This window comes from Pecten maximus, chromosome 16 (assembly GCF_902652985.1).
Source record: "Pecten maximus chromosome 16, xPecMax1.1, whole genome shotgun sequence".
NCBI classification, from domain to species: Eukaryota; Metazoa; Mollusca; class Bivalvia; order Pectinida; family Pectinidae; genus Pecten; species Pecten maximus.
The window spans coordinates 4,040,104-4,062,104 of NC_047030.1; the positions used below are offsets into that span (position 1 = coordinate 4,040,104).

The 22,001-nt window shown below is 31.9% G+C and overlaps 2 long non-coding RNA genes across 2 annotated transcripts; both read right to left on the reverse strand.

The window, feature by feature from the left end:
• Nucleotides 1–8,570: 8,570 nt before the first annotated feature.
• On the reverse strand, nucleotides 8,571–10,797 carry LOC117314646. The gene is made up of 3 exons (XR_004529555.1): nucleotides 10,769–10,797; nucleotides 10,332–10,424; nucleotides 8,571–8,635 (listed from the first exon to the last, which is right to left on the reverse strand). It is a non-coding gene; the product is annotated as an uncharacterized LOC117314646 (long non-coding RNA).
• A 3,540-nt stretch (nucleotides 10,798–14,337) lies between these two features.
• Nucleotides 14,338–21,100, reverse strand: LOC117314647. The gene is made up of 3 exons (XR_004529556.1): nucleotides 20,942–21,100; nucleotides 20,729–20,783; nucleotides 14,338–14,402 (listed from the first exon to the last, which is right to left on the reverse strand). It is a non-coding gene; the product is annotated as an uncharacterized LOC117314647 (long non-coding RNA).
• Between the last annotated feature and the right edge of the window lie 901 nt (nucleotides 21,101–22,001).

The following is a 22,001-nucleotide window of genomic DNA, read 5'->3' on the forward strand; positions in this document are numbered from 1 at the left end:
TTTCTGATCAGAACCAACCTTCCTCTTCGTCATGGCTTCATCCTTATTCGCTAAGTCATGAGGTAGCGGCTTCATCCTTATTCGCTAAGTCATGAGGTAGCGGCTTCATCCTTATTCGCTAAGTCGTGGGAAGGTGGTAGCATTCCATTTTGGATAATAGAATGTGATATTTTAGTGAAATAAGTAAATGACATTTAATACATAAAACATTAGAATTTTATGTTCCCAGTTTCCATTTTATTCTAGCCGTGGCAGCGTTCCTCTTGGCACGACGGAATTTAATATTTAATTGAATAGAAAATGAAATTGATTATATCTATACCAAATAGTTTTTATTAATTGGAATTCTCTGTACCAGTTTCCATTTAATTCTAGCTGTAGAAGCCATGGCTACCATACGCTAATTCATCATATAAATAGATTCGGTGATTTAATCAAATTTAATTCGTCCTGTCTTCTATGGGAAGACTACGAAATTATCTTAGGTTTTTATGTGTACTCGGTAATTTCAGTGTCCTGTCTTGTCGGCTTCGTCAAGAAGTTATGTAATCTCTTATCAATATAGCACTAAAACCACCAGTCACACAAAGAAACCAACGGCAACCTTGATCATTAGTCAACAAAAGAGATGACAACGAGATAACTTTAAAAACTGACCAATAACAAAAATATATGACAGAAATATATGAATACCTTACTATTCACTGTTTTCCTCGAGTCGCCTTTGTCGACATGAAGAATAAAATGTTCAAGTATTCCACAACACCAACCACTGTGGAAGTTGGCGTGTGTGCCAGAAATTGACCCGGCCGTGGTGGAGTGTGTGAATGTGTCTAGGTGTTTATATTAGGTAAAATACCTTACTGTTCGTTAGTGTCAGTCGTACGGCTACCGGAAGGGACTTCTCACTCTCTTTTTTCACTTTCTCTCCTATCTCTTATAAGCTCTATTTCTATTGGCTGTTACTCTCCTGCTCTGTCATTGGTTCCTTTCCTTATAAAAACACTACTCCCTCTCTATTCTAGCTATTTTATCCAACAATTACTTGAATCACACTCTTGTATGGAGAGGCGGTAACTTGGTGTTAAAGAATTTCTTTTTCTTTTACGGGGCTTTATAGTTTATTAACACACGTATGTACGTCAACAGTTTTCCCTACGAAAGCCGTTGATAATTCAACCGTTCGAGGATTCTTTTTATTTTGAAGAGCTAACCACTAACAAATCCTTGAATCAGTATGTAAACTATTTTTGCTTTTTAATTCAAATGCCTAAGTGTTAATCGATAATAACATATGGTCATTGGTACTATACCAAATACTAAGCCCTCTCTCCACTAAAAGCAGTAGTGGACCAAGGGAGGTAAATCTAACGGAAAATTCCGGTTGTGTTCTCATTAAATAGGTCTGGCAACATTCTCTCTGGCATCTATCATACATCTGATCTAAAATCCCCGGTGACATAAATCTTGTTGCATCAAATAATTTAATTTTTACATAGTACTTGTTGCATTAAATAATTTAATTTTTACATAGTACTTGTTGCATTAAATATATATATATTTTTTTTTTTGAAGTTACCAAATGTTTTTAAAACTTTATAATCGTTTGATCTACAATATGTCTATATTAAAGGGTTACCCCCCACCGAACGAGAGTGGATCAGGGGAGACCACCCATATATTATACCGGCCAGGATACTAAAGGGCTATAGCCGCCTGGCAATCTTTAATGAAGAATGTTTTCTTTTTCCTTTAAGTACTGTAAGAAATAATAGAGACAACAGTTATTGTAGCAGAATAACTTGTTGGAATAAGAAATATGAATACAGAAACACATAAGTACAATTATCGTACATTTTAACTATTCTCATATAAAATTGGTAACTTCATTCTTATTTTTTAATCCTTTTTAATTTTATCTTTTAATCCAAATTACTTAATATACGTAGAAACATACGTAACCAAATAAAAAGCTGGTTGGTTCTCCTCACATTTTACTTATAATAAGTATAAAACATTATTTTTGACGGAGTAAATCGAAATCCTCCTCCGTATCAGCAAACTTCGATATTCTTTTGTTTTATTAATCTGATATAAAAAAATTTTTTTTACATACACACTATAGATACAAGTTAAAACGCATACACCATAGGGACCCCCCGGACCATCTATACTTCTGGCCAAGCCCGCCAAAAGGACTAAGTACTGTACCTTACGGAAGCAGTGACGTCCTCTACTGTCGGGTGTAACCGGCTGTACTAGACCCGGGGCACATAACAAACCACTGAATAACTCCCCTTAAGTACATAAACATATACAATAATTACACTATGAACAGTTAACTCCGTTTTTTTGTTGTTTTTTTTTTATACAAATATATATACTTTCTGATAAAATAATTTTTTTTATAATATTCTTGGTAAGCCTTCTTGGCCCCTTTCGGTCGCCCTGCCACGACGTCGACATGAACACCTAAAACGTGGGACACCTATATATTACCATCATCAAGCGACTGGCGAATATGGGCCCGCCCAAACCGCCATAGAAAGAAGAAATCAGGTATTCTAGTTAGTTGGAACGGTAGCTTTGAGAGCTAGTACCGCTCATTTTCTCTCTGTGTCTTTCTTTCTGCGAGCGAGGTGGGTGTGTTCATTTGTTATCCAATGTATATGTGTGTCAGTGCCCAGGCAAAGCCCGTGAGGCTGCCCTGACAAGAGTGTGTGAGTGTACTCGTCCCTCCGGTAATAATTCTTAATAAAATGTCGTAAATGTTCGCCAGTCTCCATTTTTTACTCACTCTACGGAACCCCAAACAGATTCTGGGTATTGGAGTGCGATACGTCTTTCAACATGATCACTTTTTCGAAATTTTGATATACAAGGACGAAAGGTGAATGTAGTAACTCCAAAATTCGACAGATGTTAACTCGAATTCTTTTGGCAGCTATACGGCCTCTATCAAGACATGTTTTAGGACAGACACAGATGGTTTTTTTTTCTCTAATGGTGGAGGATAGGTTGTTCCACAAATGATTACTGGTTGGAATAAATACGTTTTGGAAGGAACTAGTATTAGTTTTGATGATGGGTAATTGGTATGTGTGTATAAGTTCCTAGGCTATGCATTTTAGATTTTTTTTCTGGGAAGATGCTAGAAAGAGAAGGAGGGGAATGATAACGAACTATGTTATAAAGTTCTACAAAAATACATTATTTTATCTGCATCAGTCATATTTCAGTCATTGCTACATACATTTAACATACTGTACGTCATATGATTAAACATAGGTCATATACCTTGAGCATAAATGTTTGTATTGTTATCAAACAAAAACCTTTTTGCACATGTTCATGCACTGTATAGTTTTATATATGTTCAGTACTATTTTTGAAATCGTATAACCCGGTAATACTTCTGATTTGCTCCAGATGACATCATTCAATTTATCCCGATAATCGTTAAAATCCCAATCTTTTTATAGCTATATACGACGTTTGGTGCATTTATTTGGTGAATGTTGGAATTTCAAATAAGCATGTAAATGACAATGGCATCTAAAATTACTATGAAAAGGATCACCTTCGTAGGAATGTCCAAACAATATTGTCATAAATAACCAGGATCACATCAAGTAAAGGTCCCGAAGGTCTCGAAACTTCAGTGAAAGTGGACACAGTTACTCATAATTAGCATATTGTCATTAAAATCACCAGTAATCAGGATGATTGTAATACCGGTGTTAAATGCAAGTTCTATAGAAAAGTGAGGCATGTTCCAATAGTGGCCGTAAGTGTCTGGAGGATCATAAAAAGTACCAAGTAAAAATTTCTGCGATTCCGACCAATAAGAAGCCTCTGTGTGATTGATATGGAAATAAACCCCATGCAGTTGAATTTGCAGTTCCCTAATACCCCTTACCAAATTTTCATAAAAATCGAATATCTAAAATTCAGCCAATTGGATGTCTTCATATGGGTTTCTATGGCAATGAACACATGTGGTTGAATTCGAAGTTCCCTTATACCTCTATGAGCACTACCACTTTTTATTCAAATCGAATAATATCTAAATCTCATCCAATTAGAAGCCTCTGTATGGTTGATATGGCAACGATACTTATGCAGGGGAATATCACCGTCCTCTTATACATCTATATACCAATTTTCATCGAAATCAAACAATATCTAAAGTTTCACCAATCAGTAACAAAGCTTGTGACGGTCATTTTGGTTAACTGATCTGAAAATTAAGGGTCAGTTGCGTACCCCATGACCATGATGAACACTCGTGTCAAGTTTCGTCAAGTGAGGGACGTAATTATGTATTTGTTACCTTGTAATAATTATCAAAATTCTAGTTTTCTAAAATATGGAACTTTGATTAATTAGTAAAATTAATTAGAATGATATTAAATATAAGGGGTATTTACACCAAAACATTCATTTTATAACAGAAGTATCGTGTACGTTCACCATCTGCACACAAGGTATGTCTAATATGTCATGCTTTTGAAAAATATTTTGATCGTATATAATTATATATATATATATATATATATATATATTTGTTCCCTGCATCATTTTTCAATTATTGAAGAATAAGGCTGGTATCACAGACGAGCAAGACAACGCATCGTTAATGATACACATGTTGTTTTATTTTTCTTGTGGCTTATTTATATTACATAACTAAATACATAATCATATACATATTTCTTTCAGTGATAGTTTAATTTTCAAGAAAAAGAAGTGTCATCATTAATCAATAAATGTACCTACGAGTACAGCTTATTGTTTATCTATATGTATAATGTCAAAGATGACATTCTAAATATCAGATATTACACACGAGTGCAGCTCCTCACAATAAATGTGATTCATGGCATGCATTGTTGAAAACATTTTTTTATCAAGCATAATTTTTGTATATGTAATACATGTAGCATAATAGAAAGAAAATATCTTAATTATTTATCAATAAATATAGCACACGATTGCAGCTCCTCACAATGTGATTCAACGCATGCATTGATGAAAAGGGCATCTATCATTTGTTTCGTTAAAACTAACGATCGTTTCCAGATGTCTTTATAATAAGTGTCCATATGAATTCATATCACGGCTGGAAACACAACTGTATGAATGTCCCTAGAACCAGAAACGGGGCGAAGATGTCTATCTTTGATGATCCGCTCTTGGAATCTGAAAAAAATACGTCGTTTTCAAAGATGCTGACAATCAAAATGTTCATCCTAAAAATTATAATAATCACAATCCTAAAATATACGCAAAAATAAATAGCTTAGGTAGTTTGAGGAACTAAGGGGAAATTGATTATCATATGAGTTTGTTTGGGGTTTTTTTCATGTTCGACTATTTTTTTAGATCATTTGGTGTCAGGAATGGTAAAGTTTAACATAAATACATGTACATTTATGATTCACTTTTCTAAGCTATATTATAAGAAAAATCTGAGTATACATCTTTATACTGACGCTGATAAAGAATGTACAACAACGGGATAATACACGTAGGTAATAGGCAAAGATTACTGGAAATAAAGACGCTCTGCTTCTGTGTTGTATACACATTGAAATTGCGTAATTGTGTTAAATTTGTAACATACCCATGAACATTAAACTTCAATTAAGCATTTGTATCAGACAGTTTGACCTTTTGGACTAACATTCATAGCTATTTAACTTAATATAATGAAAGACGTTATTTGGGAATCACAACCGAATTGCTGATAAATTAAGCTTAAGTCATATTAATGTTAATAACGCGACATGAATAGATTGCTTTTTACCTGGAACACACCCAGCTTTACACTTCCCGTTACTTGTTCCTTGGCCACAGGCTTCATCAGGACTTTTACAGCTAGACGTGTCAACTGGCAGATTAAGAAATATTCTCTATAGAACAATGCAATTGCTGAAATGATCTCAGATTGATATATCAGGTATACTCTGTTCTATTTCACCTGGATAGGAATTATGGTTTTAACAAGCTATGAATTTGGTATATTTTCTTTTACATGTTTCCAATAAGTATTCATATCTGGCCATGACGAGAAATAACTATCATCTAGTATACCTAACAGGTATATATTAATATTGTAATGTTTGCATTTGCATCAAATGTAATGCAGATACAGTATACAATAGACAGAAAACCTCTCTTGAGTATTATACGGTTTAAAGTCCTGTTACAATATTGCTAGACTGTTCTAAATGTTGATGTGAAAAGAATACCTACCACCAGATATCACATTCCCATCATCACCTGTTCAAAACAAAATTTATTTTTCTTTTAAACACGAGTTTACATTGATTTAATTACACTGTCTTTCAACCAAGCGATTAACCAAACTTCTAAGCGCAGGTCTGTTTGGTCAACGTCAAAATCATCGCACCAAAGAAAGAATATGTTTTAACGTATTTTGTATGCAATATTAAAATCAAACTAGAAACTGTTGACGAACAATTTGACAAAACGTTTCATATTTGAAATATTGTCAGTGTCACATTTGGAGATATCACCAAATTCACCTTTTTAGCAATAACTAAAGTAACATGATAAATTAAGCTTTTAACACCCCAACCCATCACTTAGTTCCTTTTGTTATGATTTACACCACATTAACATGACTTACACATATATACAAATGCACATTATGTTGGACAGGTACATGAAGATGATTTCTTATTTTGAAACATCAAAATTACGTCACAAGTCTCACCTGTAGTGTAATTTCAATATCATTCAGTTATATACATATTTGAGTGTAAATTTAAGTATGTGTCAAAATGAGTTATCTAATTTAAACTAGCTATATATGCAGTGTTTATGTTATACACCGTTAGGATATTTTCATGCTTGTTGCACTAAAATGTACAAGTAAAAACCTAATCAATATATATGTCATAAAATCTTAATACTGATAGAAGTCACTCAAATATCACAAAATTATTCTCGAAACTAGCAAAACAACTGTTTTAAAAATACCTTTCAGACATTATAAATAACTACACAAAGACAATGTAATCTTATTAGGTTTTTATACAATATTTAGAGTTTTATTCTATTTTATTTTCAGTTTACAATTTACAAACTGCCAACATTGCTGCATCGACAATAACTGCAATCATTATGAGGAATGAGGAAGCAATGGATACAATTTAAATAGCATATGCATTTCGGAATTTAATACAACGGAATATATATACATATTTGATATTTGAACATCTTGTTGACAAACCTGGAGATGGTTTATACACCTGCATAGCATAGTCTTTCTTGATACTAAGTTACAGTTATGTATCTCAACCCTTTTCAGTATTTTGAGCCAAATTAATACAATGATAAATATGGCTATGGATAAATGCAAAGTTGAACTGGATAGCTGAGGCTATTTTATGTTTTATCAGTAACAATGAATCCCTACCTTTAAAGAAATAATCATGAAACAAGTTCTTTAAACACTTTATTGTGCTTTTCAATATCTTAATAGCCATATTAGATAGAGCAGTACAAATTGTAACAGTACGATCAGTAAAAACAATTCACACAAATTAATTTTACACAAAAATGAGGTAACATTTCAGTAGAAAATTAATTATACAAAGAGAGGTCATTTTACCGAGTTTAAATATCAATAAAAACAATGAATTGAATATAGATATTACATTAACTATATGAGGTATTACCTGAAATAAACTGATTTATTTCATACTTTAGTTTATTTCAAAATATTTTAGGCTCTTTTTTGTGAAAATCGATCAAGGGAGATATCTATTTCTGACAATAACCTTTTTTAATGTAACCGAATTATATTTAGCCATGTATGCCTTATAAAATGGCAAAGTATGAAAAAAGTTTAATTAAGAAAATTATTTTTTCGCTCATATATGTCGATTTGTTTTGTGAAACTTTTTTTTTTTTTTTTTTTTTTCAGTTTTGAAATCTTTTTTATTCATCCTTTTACATATAGTATACATACAGGTACATTATATTACATGGTATAATAATGCAGACATATCATTACAGCAGTAAGATGTACAATACGTATTAAGTGATGAATAGAAAACTTAGTGACTGTGTAGAATATATGGATTTGAGTATTAATGGTCAATTTCTTGTGTTGATTAGAAACTTAATAGTGGGTTTTTGGTTTTTTTTTATATATATATTTTGATGTAATAGGATACAAATCGCATAATTGAATATATAAACTCAATGTAAGAAAATATTTTAGTGAATTAAACAGTATTTTAGAAGAATACATGCGATTTTGTGTGTTTTTCGGTAAAAATGCTCAAAATGGCTTGTGTTTTTCCAAGGGCTATCGCATAGAAACATTTTTTTTGCATTTTTTATCATGCCATAAACTCCTCTTTAAAAAAATATTAGAAAAAATATTTTCGCTTCTCAAAGATGTACATCCTTAAAAGGAGACAAAGGATTTATTACCTAGTTTAGTCGTTCAATCTCTGTTGGGTTTTAGTTAATAAGTCATAGTTTGCATTGGGGTGGCGCATGAATACCTGTAATTTTCGTTCAGATTTCTTACCTTCGCACGTCCAGGAACATTTCTCTGGTGCTGTACATTTTGAGGAGGAACAGTCAGGAATAGCTGAAATGAGTTAAAATCAATATGTGAACTTCAATATACATGTTATCGAAGTTTAATTAAAAAAAAAACCTGTCAAAATGCCACGTATATATATATATATTTATATATTTCTCTCGGTACAACTACGACAGGAAATTCAAATCTTTATCTTCGGTTCACCAACACTAAGTGTATATGATACATTGTGCTAATAAATAGATATAGCTTAAAAACACAAATGACGAAGGAAGACAACTTTTTGACTCGTGCCCTGACCGGGCCTCGAATTCACGATCTACGGCACCCAATCGCCTAGCCAGAAATATCCGCAGCCTATACCGCAGCGGTATAGGCTGCGGCAGCGGTATAGGCTGCGGATATTTCTGGCTAGGTGATTGGGTGCCGTAGATCGTGAGTTCGAGGCCCGGTCAGGGCACGAGTCAAAAAGTTGTCTTCCTTCGTCATTTATATATATTTATATATATATGTATAGAATAAAGTTAAAATATCCATGTGACGGTAAATAATAATAAAATAAAAAGTCTAACACAGATCTGCTGTCTCCCTAGTACTTTCGCGGCTACATCGTGCCGCTCTTCAGGGGATTATGAATTGTATTCGGTACATCATTTTATGACGTCATAGTTTGATGACGTTATAATAGTAGGGTACATAATTTATAAAACATTTATTTGTCCAGTTTAAAAGAGTTGTAACCAACTATATGATACGGTTTAAACAAAACAATCCATTAAAAACTTGATTGGAGCAATTACATCGTATAGATCTGTACAACAAATCTATAGATCCATACTCCGTAGTAAAATTAAAACCGGTCATGATATACAAAGATTTTGCCGTATAGTACATGTAAAATAGATGCGGTAACTTGAAATAATGTAAACTTTCAATAGTAAATTGCGTTAGTAAACACTATCAAACATAAGTTTCACATGTGTACATAAAAACAGTACATAAAATATAATATACATGTATACATGTTCATGTACATTCGGTAAGTTACTGAGAAATATATTGTATACATAATTTATTTGGTTATATCACGTTCAGAATTTAACATTGGCTTCATTAGCTGTAAGAAATACATTTCTTTATTATCTCTTTGTAATACATCAGAGTTGGACATTTGGTAAATTGGCAAAACAAAAAAATTGTCATCAGCACATATATGACATTGTTCGTTAACAGTCAAATATTGCAAGTGTTCCGTTTTTGTTTATATATATATATATCAAAATGTGTACAGTGTAAAGTATGTATATGAATAAAAAAAAAACTAAAAACTGTATCTGTTTATAACCACATTTGAAAAGTTTATGATTTCAACACAAGCAATCTTGATGTCTTCATCACAGTGTAACAAACTTTCTTCTGAAGAGAATACACATTGATGAAACATGGTCAATATTAAAATTAGATTAAAGTTATTGCAGTATTGTAATTAACAAAATGGAATTGTGTTATTGCGGTACATATACATTTGTTTGCATAATTCGTATCAATTTTCATTTTGGATATGTAGTTAGCTATCAACCAAGTAATGCTGGAGGAAGTTATTTGTTTATATTTCATTAACGAAAGCACATATACAACTTCAATTGCAATATTTGATATGCTGAGACGATCAATGTTTTTCATAAATGTAGTGACCAGTAATATAGTTTCAATGAAATCACCCGAGTTAATGAGATCTTACCAGGATCCTTCACACACCCAGCTTTGCATGATCCCTTATTGGATTCGGTTTCTTTACATTCAGCACCGTCAGCATTGCATGTGGAAACGTCAGCTGGCAAATATCATAAGAAACACAAAAATACAAAACATCAATGTGTATTTATGTTGAAAGATATGGGACTCTGTGATATATCTTACTTGACGTTACATTTTAGGAATGTTATATTAATTTGTCATTAGCAGTTATATATTTTATAGTATATCTAACAGCACAACGTGATATATAGTACAGTAGATATATTGATTCTGTAACTTGCATCGCTATATCGGTATAAAGTCTGAAATCATTATCATTAACCGCTATCCACGGACATACGTATATAACCTGACTTTTTAGTTGTACGTAATGACACCATTAATGCCAATAGACATATTAATAAAGATATTAGTACGTACCATTAGCTACCAGAGATCCTTGTGAATCTGTCGTAAAGACAATAGAAGACACCTCAGAATATACAATGCATATTAAAATGGTTTTATAATTCCTTTAATATTATCAATATAAATTAACAATAGCAAACCTAAGGATACGCGCAACGTTCCGGGAATAATAATTCAAAGTTAAATAAACTTTCTAAATGATATATATTCTGTTCAACTGCTTACCTTCGCATGTCCAGATGCATTTCTGCTATTCTTTGGACATTTTATGTCATAATTTGTTTTGGGATATTTGAACATCTTGTTGACAAACCTGGAGATGGTTTATACACCTGCATAGCATAGTCTTTCTTGATACTAAATTACAGTTTTGTATCTCAACCCTTTGCAGTGTTTTGAGCCAAATTAATACAATGATAAATATGGCCATGGATAAATGCAAAGTTGAACTGGATAGCTGAGGCTATTTTATGTTTTATCAGTAACAATGAATCCCTACCATTTAAAGAAATAATCATGAAACAAGATCTTTAAACACTTTATTTTGCTTTTCAATATCTTAATAGCCATATTAGATAGAGCAGTACAAATTGTAACAGTACGATCAGTAACAACAATTCACACAAAGTTAATTTTACACAAAAATTAGGTAACATTTCAGTAGAAAATAATTATACAAAGAGAGGTCATTTTACCGAGTTTAAATATCAATAAAAACAATGAATTAAATATAGATATTGCATTAACTATATGAGGTATTACCTGAAATAAACTGATTTATTTCATACTTTAGTTTATTTCAAAATATTTTAGGTTCTTTTTTGTGAAAATTGATCAAGGGAGATAACTATTTCTGACAATAACCTCTTTTAATGTAACCGAATTATATTTTCCCTTTCAAAATTTATTTTAGCCATATATGCCTTATAAAATGGCAAAGTATGAAAAAAGTTTAATTAAGAAAATTATTTTTTCGCTCATATATGTCGATTTGGTTTGTGAAACTTAGTGACTGTGTAGAATATACGGATTTGAGTATTAATGGTCAATTTCTTGTGTTGATTAGAAACTTAATAGTGTTTTTTTTTTGTTTTTCTTTTACATATTTTGATGTTATAGGATACAAATCCCATAATTGAATATATAAACTTAATGTAAGAAAATATTTTAGTGAATTAAACAGTATTTTAGAAGAATACATGCGATTTTGTGTGTTTTTCGGTAAAAATACTCAAAATGACTTCTTTTTTTTTTTGCATTTTTTATTATGCCATAAACTCCTCTTTAAAAAAATATTAGAAAAAACATTTTCGCTTCTCAAAGATGTACATCCTTAAAAGGAGACAAAGGATTTATTACCTAGTTTAGTCGTTCAATCTCTGTGGGTTTTTAGTTAGTAAGTCATAGTTTGCATTGGGGTTGGCGCATGAATACCTGTAATTTTCGTTCAGATTTCTTACCTTCGCACGTCCAGGAACATTTCTCTGGTGCTGTACATTTTGAGGAGGAACAGTCAGGTATAGCTGAAATGAGTTAAAATCAATATGTGAACTTCAATATACATGTTATCGAAGTTTCGATTAAAAAAGAAACCTGTCAAAATGCCACGTAATATAAATTTATATATATACAATTGAAATTGTATATAGAATAAAGTTAAAATGTCCATGTGAAGGTAAATAATAATAAAATAAAAAGTCAAACACAGATCTGCTGTCTCCCTAGTACCACTCGTACTACATCGTGCCGCTCTTCAGGGGATTGTGAATTTTATTCGGTACATCATTTTATGACGTCATAGTTCGATGACGTCATAATAGTAGGGTACATAATTTATGAAACATGTATTTGTCCAGTTTAAAAGGGTTGAAACCAACTATATGATACGGTTTAAACAAACCAATCCATTAAAAACTTAATTGGAGCAATTACATCGTATAGATCTGTACAACAAATCTATAGATCCGTACTCCGTACTAAAATTAAAACCGGTCATGGTATACAAAGATTTTGCCGTATAGTACATGTAAAATAGATGCGGTAACTTGAAATAATGTAAACTTTCAATAGTAAATTGCGTTAGTAAACACTATCAAACATAAGTTTCATATGTGTACAAAAAACAGTACATAAAATATAATATACATGTATACATGTTCATGTACATTCGGTAAGTTACTGAGAAATATATTGTATACATAATTTATTTGGTTCTATCACGTTCAGAATTTCACATTGGCTTCATTAGCTGTAAGAAATACATTTCTTTATTCTCTTTGTAATACATCAGAGTTGGACATTTGGTAAATTTGCAAAACAAAAAAATTGTCATCAGCACATATATGACAGTGTTCGTTAACAGTCAAATATTGCAAGTGTTCCGTTTTTGTTTATATATATATATATATATATATATATATCAAAACGTGTACAGTGTAAAGTATGTATATGAATAAAAACTAAAAAATGTATCTGTTTATAACCACATTTGAAAAGTTTGTGATTTCAACACAAGCAATCTTGTTGTCTTCATCACAGTGTAACAAATTTTCTTCTGAAGAGAATACAGTTTATTTCTTAAATACGGTATTGAAGTACAAATATATTGTCAATTTCTTTGGCACATTGATGAAACATGGTCAATATATAAATTAGATTAAAGTTATTGCAGTATTGTAATTAACAAAATGGAATTGTGTTATTGCGGTACATATACATTTGTTTGCATAATTCGTATCAATTTTCATTTTGTATATGTCCTTAGCTATCAACCAAGTAATGCTGGAGGAAGTTATTTGTTTATATTTCATTAACGAAAGCACATATACAACTTCAATTGCAATATTCAATATGCTGAGACAAGACGATCAATGTTTTTTCATAAATGTAGTGACCAGTAATATAGTTTTAATGAAGTTAATGAGATCTTACCAGGATCCTTCACACACCCAGCTTTGCATACTCCCTTATTGGAATCGGTTTCTTTACATTCATTACCGTCAGCATTGCATGTGGAAACGTCAGCTGGCAAATATCATAAGAAACACAAAAATACAAAACATCAATGTGTATTTATGTTGAAAGATATGGGACTCTGTGATATATCTTACTTGACGTTACATTTTAGGAATGTTATATTAATTTGTCATGAGCAGTTATATATTTTATGTAGTATATCTAACAGCACAACGTGATATATAGTACAGTAGATATATTGATTCTGTAACTTGCATCGCTATATCGGTATAAAGTCTGAAATCATTATCATCAACCGTTATCTACAGAGATACGTATATAACCTGACTTTTCAGTTGTACGTAATGACACCATTAATGCCAATAGACATATTAATAAATATATTAGTACGTACCATTAGCTACCGGAGATCCTTGTGTACCTGTCGTAAAGACAATAGAAGACACCTCAAAATATACAATGCATATTAGAATGGTTTTATAATTCCTTTAATATTATTAATATAAATGAACAATAGCAAACCTAAGGATACGCGCAACGTTCCGGGAATAATAATTCAAAGTTAAATAAACTTTCTAAATGATATATATTCTGTTAAACTGCTTACCTTCGCATGTCCAGATGCATTTCTGAAGTATTGTACAAGCTGGGGCAGTGCAGTCAGGATCAGCTGAATACATTGAAAATTTAATATAATACCTAGAATGTCGTGAACATGCAATCGAAATTAAAATCAATTGTCTTTGTGCATTGATACATATCCACGTCTCATATAATTATGTAGCATGCAAAATAGCAATTAGCACAAGCAAAATTTATTTTAGCATCATATTTTTAATGTCAAAAGTGGGAAAACAATTGTTAAGGTTTATTCACATACACAATTCAAGTTATCGATATCAAATAATCTGAATAATGATGGCGTATAAATAATATATTTTCAAGCAAAGTCTATAGAGCAATCATCAATGTTGCAGCTCTTATCAATATACAGCATACATTTTGTATAATTAACTTGTACCATTATCCCCCGCTTTGCTAGAGTGGATCACAGTGAGAGGGAGAGAGGAACAAGGGGACCAGATATGTGATATATCAGTAGCTGAATTGCAAATGTTAAAAGTTGTGTTATAGACTATAATTGAGAAATGTAGCAAAACATTGTGATGAAAATATTTCAGTGCTCGTGATATAACTGTATGAAAATAACCTTTATAAAGTTTATCTTAGAATTTGAATCGTTTTTCGCCATTTTTTCCAAAAACATCTGGCTAGCAGGAAACTTTCCAAATAACCACGAACGATGTATAATTCATGAGAGTAGAGTTAAACAATCGTTAAGTAATTCAGCTTATGAATTTTCATATCAAACGACAGATACTTCATTCACTAACTGATATGGGTGTGTGAGGTCAACCTGACCAACTACTGTAAATTCAATTTTAAAGAAATCTGCATTTTAAAGGCTGTTTTTTTTCACTTAAACCACGGATATATTCATTATGTGCATATCTACGACCCATGCTAACACAATATTCCTGTGAATAATGGTCAAGTATTTCATACTTATTGAGGAGATATTTTTTAAACAACTTTATCACAGACATCAATTTTCAGGGATTATTGGAAATGCACCGGCAATATTTTCATATTACTGTTGATATGTTGAACTTTATTTTGCTTTATGTCATATGGCTATTGTCTAATGTTACTTTTGCAATATTTAGGGTCCATACTCTTGAAATTTAATCGTATGTCACAAATGTAATTGTCTTTATTTTGAAGATTGAATGCCCTTTTTACAAAATATATCAGTTTTACAGTAAAAGTATCGCCATTAGTGATTCCATGACAAGATCTTTTTCATCTTCCCCATGCATTTGATACACTGCCATTTGTTGATGGGAGTAGACACTGTGGCTCCTCTTAGTACAACGAGAGAAGTATCTCCACTGTCATGTATGCCTCTTACGTTTTTGAAAGTTTTGAAACCAGAGGCTTGAAAAGCAAAATAAAAATTATTTTCACGAATAATCTGAAAGTAAGCCATCATAAAAAGATGTCATGGCTTTTGAACATTACCAATATATTCTGCCAAAGGAATTCGACATTTGATAAGACATTTACACGCAAATTGAACATATGGTTCGCTTCTATTTTCACTTTTCATATCTAATGACAAGATATGTAACTGCTGCTAATTCAATTTTGACATACTCGGACATCATAGACAGGTTCCCTCCATTGGTTCTATACTCAAGTTGGTTACTTACTACCGGTTATCTGGGTGGCGTACGCAATGGAGGAAACTGAGGAGAGAATCAGTCTATAGATTTCATGGATGATAGACGGAAATCTTCATAACAGCAGTGTAATAACAATGCAGTTAATATGTTTTAATACATTCATGCATGTAACTTTTACTTGAAAATATCTGTCCAAGGTTTGTTTTAAATCTATCAATTTATTGTTGATTTTATGCAAATATTTTATGCACAAAAGCAAATCAACTGTAATTCTTTTGTACAATCCAAGAATAATCCTATACAAACATTGGTTTAATCAGTTTCTATGTCAAAAAAGTAGTTCATTGCCTTCTCAATTGCCAAATAGCCATGTAGACTGATGGGTACTAGCTGATCCTTCAATAAACATTTTCGCCTTCCACAAAAGAGTTCCGACAAGGGAGATAGCCGGTAAAAAGTTTAATGATAGTAACGTTAAATCGTCTTTTATTTCAATATACAACCACAATAAAGCTAATGAATATATACATGTGTATTGCCTTTTTGTTTTAACTGTTGTATAATAACCAAATGAAAATGAAAAGATATAGAAACTTGACATCCCTGCTTAAATAGGTAGTTTAAGGGGCAATTTTTATTACACAGGGTGAAAGTATCAAAGGATGCAATAGTTTATCAATGATAAACGATATGCACTAAGTAAGGAAAAACCCAAAAAGTAAAAAAAAAAAAAAAAAAAAATCAGAAATTTATAAAAGTTTTTTATTGTCATATCACACTGACCCTGATTAGCTGTTTTAAGGACTCAACTAAATCAGCCAATCAACACCTGAACCAAGTCCCTTGGGAAAATGTGTTTCTAGGGTTTGTAGCTGTTTTCGTGAGTAAATCACATAAGGAATGGGTATGTTCTATATATGAGAATAACGAGAAAGGTATTGTTATTTGGAAAATCAAAAATATACACTCCTGCAGAATTTCCCGGTTGGGGGTTCCCCAATGCACTGTAAATGGCAGGGCTACTGACTTTGGTGCCTTTTTCCTTGTATGATATTACATTATTAGAACGATATATGTAATTCTGGTAATTTTGGTACTCTTCATATTCTGCCAACATTACAACCGATATCGTATTGGCATGCAGGCATCCAAGAAAGGGGCTGTAAAATGATCGTAAATCTATCAAAACAATAGTGTCATTATGAAAAAAAAATTGTTTAGTGTTTAAGTAGTAATTGGTTATAAGTTGAACCCTCCTCATCGGGCCTCTGTGCCGTTTTGAGGGCCGCAGATATGTTTGATGTTTCCCATTGGCTGATGTTTCTTTGCCGATTGCTGATTAATGGATTATATTCTACCTCATCTTTAAAAAACTTTTTCATCGGCCTCATTTTTTCTCCGATAGTTTTCACAATGAAAATATGTCTACTTTAGTTTAAAACCCACGTAGCATAGCAAAACCCTCAAATCTATCTTAGATATATTTTTATATATTTGGAAATACATTGATTTTTCATGATGTTTTTATGAAAATCCTAACCTTTAATACATTGTCATCATACATAAGATGGCATTTTCAGCTCTGCTTCGTTTTTTGGATTTTACGTTGAGAATGCATAAAATGTCAAATATTCTAACCTTTCACTCAAAATATATCCCTTATGCCTATTTCCTATCTTCGGATGTGGATTATATATTTAGATATTGTTTCACATGTTTCATAAATGTTAGATTAACTCTAAATTCATTCGGATAGAGACACGGTTCAGCTTCATACTAGATTTTAAAAATATAACCCAATTCCAATTTTCGAAAATACTCCCCAATTTTAATGAATTATATTTTCAGTCTTTTTGATCTTAGTAAGTGCTGTTTTTTTTTTTTTTTTTTTTTTGCCTTGCTTGGTAAAACATTTTAGCATCCTTGGACAGATCAAAACCGGTTGTCCTTGTATAGGAGGAAGACGACGTAGCTATGCGATCATGTAATTCCCGGTGTCCTGACATTTTTCGCATTCTAGACACTGGAGATGACGTGTATAGTGTGGGATTATCAGTAAATAATGCAATGTAAACAAAATAGAAATAAAGATTTATTATAAAATGAACCATGTTAAAAAGACAAATACTATATATAAGACAAAATCGAGACCCTACCTTGATACCCATGTGTGTATCTTATAGTGAACAAAGCGCCTTAGTGACGTGTACATGTACATATCTATCTAGTTTTGGATGTTACCTCCCTTGGACGGAAGCTTTCTTAGGCGCGAGTAAATGCACAATTCGAAACACCTTTCTCAGTTGGCCGCAGTCATTACGTACGCAAGTATGGATAGACTGCAGGATTTGATTAATTTCAGTGTTCATTATCTTTTATTTTGTTTTGACACACGAATTCGCATTATACATACAACGGAGGAGTACAGATGATACGTCCGTCACCCAGGTAAGTGTTTTTCAAATATCTAAGATTTGCAATACTCGCCTTATCACTATACCGAACAATAACATTGAGGGTTTCGTGAAATCTATATCGCAATATACTGCAATTTCGACACGAAATATTCCAATCCGGCAAATGTACCTTTGTTGGTAAAATGTATTGCTCCTCACATCAATAATTATTTCTATGTTTGTGTTTTAAATGTTTGTTAAAAAAACAATATTACTATCCAAATAGCAGGTAACAACAAGCATGTACATGTACGTATATGTCTTGATCAAGTCTATCAATTGATATCCTGAGATTATTTACTAATTTCTTCTTATATTAAGTTTTAATATTGGTATCCTAGTACAATCATAATACATGTATGTATGCCAATATTCTAAAAACAAATGTTCAGGTTGGTAAATATGTATGTAATGATTTGTGTGTGTCCAAACCAGAATGTTTACTTAGTATTACATTGGGCATGCTTATGAACCCTTGCACTAAAATCTGAATACATTTACCATAAAACATTTAACATTAACAAAGTCTAAGACGTTTATAGAGAAACAATATAATGTGCTCCGATTACAGGATAAAATATTTAACCCCACATAAATCGTTAAGCCAAATATTTAGACCCCCAGTGTAATAAATAATAAGGAAGATTATTGATGCATTTCAACACTTACACCAAAACCTTAACATTTAGAAATCAACGCTGACGCCGACGCCGGAGTGACAACTCTCTTCTCGAGAGGCAAGTTAAAAACTAGCCTGTTTAATATCGAGGATTTATACAGTCAGACACAAGCACACTGATTCCCAAGCAAGGCACAAACTAAAATATCTACACTTCTTTAGATTCCACGGCCGAAAGAAAATACTACCATAAGGAATATCTCGGAAACAAATGTAGTTTTTTTTTTAATCATTCTTAAATAAAATTAATTTTACTAACATTATTTGGAGCATCAATATTGAAAAATTATGAAAGGAGATTGCTTAATATAAAATCTACTTAATATGGGTCTTTTGCAGCTTCCCATTCAGGCATTCCTGAGAATTATTTTTCTAGTCTTTTAATCGCCTACTTTCATCGACACTTTAGGCTTTTTCATCACTGACGAGTCCTAGAATAACGAAACAGCTGTATGGTCAGTTTAATTCATTTGTCTCTGCTGTATCTAACTCTGATCGACTTGTTTTGAAACGTGTTGACATTGTACAAACTTTCGTTTAAACATACGACCAATCTTTTAAAATATTAGGATAAATTCTTCTGGTAGTTTCAAAACAGGAAATTAAAATTTGCATGATATGATATCCGGTATTCGGTATCCGTACCTCAAATGTGTACATGTTTGTTCGCTAGGGCCATCAAGGATAAACCTCCAGTTATTTTGTTGAAATTTCCCCCATCAAAATGTTTAATTTTGAATTCATCTTCTTTTAGAAAATATGATAAATAATCGTGTCTGAAAACTATCTCTGATAATTTTTATTGCTTTGGAAGTAAAGATGATATTATACAAGTACGTCAAGTAGGAAATGTAGCAAATTATGGTCTCACAAAGATTACATAAATGAATATCGAGCTCTCAGTTTATCAGAAAATCGTAACTTTATCAGCTAATACACATACTCTAGTGACATATATGTATTTTGTTATAAGTATGTTATGTAGCAAAATATAATCAGGCGTAACATATTTAAAAAAAAAAACATATATCATAAAACTATGACTTTCCATTGATTACGAACATTAAATCAGTGCAAAATAATAGCATTACCATTTAATAGGTCTTACGAAGATGCATCACCGCTGCACGGACTGGACATCACACCCATTTCCGTGTAAAATTAACAAACACCAACCGAGATAATCAGTGTTTTAAAACTCGTAAACGTATATAAATAGAATATTTCTGTATTTAGGCTCCGGTATCACTATATTTTAAACACATTTCTCTATTTTCAAAAAAGACACCGCCGTTTATTGAGTGTGAAATCTACGATTATAGTCGCATTAAATAAATATTTAAAGCATTGCTTACTTTTATGTATATAATTTTAAATAAATTTAATTTTTTATTACCAGATAAAAGTTTTGAAAAAATCTTCGTTTTGGTAAAGAAAACTTAGTTTAGGAACGTCAATAAGATTTGATGGAATGTATATAAGTATTATAACAACATATGTGTGTATTAGATCAGTGTAAAGAAATAAGAGATGATTTAAATTTTGTCAATTTATGAATTTTAAGCAATAAAATCTACATTTATATATATTATTTAAAGTATGAAGTTCAACTCACCGTAACTATACGTCACCATCAATAACAATGCCAAAATAATCGTCTTCATTTCGATCTAAAAATTACAATACATACAACATTCAACATAATCAAACAAATAAATTGTCAATCAAAATAATACCTCAGTACTGACAATCTATCTGAGATATCTTTCATAGATTAGTCAGTTCACTTTTTGTAAAACTCATCAATAAGAATTCTAAAAATGCTTACATTTTCTGTTGGTATAGCGCTGAATATTCTACGCCTGCTGACCGTCCTATCACTTTAATTACATGCCATGCTTTTATATAGTCTAACCATCTTAATATATGCACGTGACATGCGGTTGTAAATAATAGTTTATGGCAGCAAAGACAATATGGAAAGGCAATAGAGAGGACAAAAAGTAAAAATGTCTCCGGAAACTCAGCAACTATTAAGTCTGACAAATTAAATGACCCGACTCTTGGAAATAATCCAAAGTTTTTCATATAAGTCGTTTTTGAAACGTTTCGTAATCTTTCATTTATATCCAATACCACAGATATTTTGAAAGAAAATTAGATTTACAGGTTAGGAATATCTATCGTATGAATGCCATTTATCTTAATTACTTATTTCCTGAAATCTTATCGGCAGCATTTTAAAGTGTTTGAATGTGGGTATTCTGTGTTGTTTTAGCAAATCAATGGTCGACATATTATTAATTTCATCGCCGATTATTTTAACATCTGTCTCATTTAAACCCCAGACATTGGTCTTATAACAAGGCGATACTAAATCCAGTCGATTATACACTTATCAGCAGGTAGTGTACAAGAAACCTGGTGCTATTACAACATTCGTGAGTGGCGACAAATATCCTTTCTTGTAACATTGTTCTAACTTAAGACTCGGTTGACACTGCCTTACTTTTTGTCTTTGAGCGTTCGCCCTTGTGAGGAATGTTATGGGCTCTACTCCTTGGTCCAGACAAAAGTTGTCAACACTGGTAGTTGGTGCTCTCTGTTTGACGTACAGCTTTTAAATTGGCGGAAAGGACTGTTTGGCTAAAATTGCTAAGAAGCACCTTTGCACTTAGGAATCAAATGCTACATTTACAGTAAACGAGAATATGCTGTCATGATTTCAGAGCGACAAAGCCCTCATATTGTATACACATATTTATATTCATAAGAAAGCTCAAGCTGGTGTCGTAAGCACGGAAATATCTTGCTACTTTAAATATCGTCTTGCATCATTGGATATTGCTGTATTTCATTTAAATGTTCAGCTAAATTTAAAGAAGCAG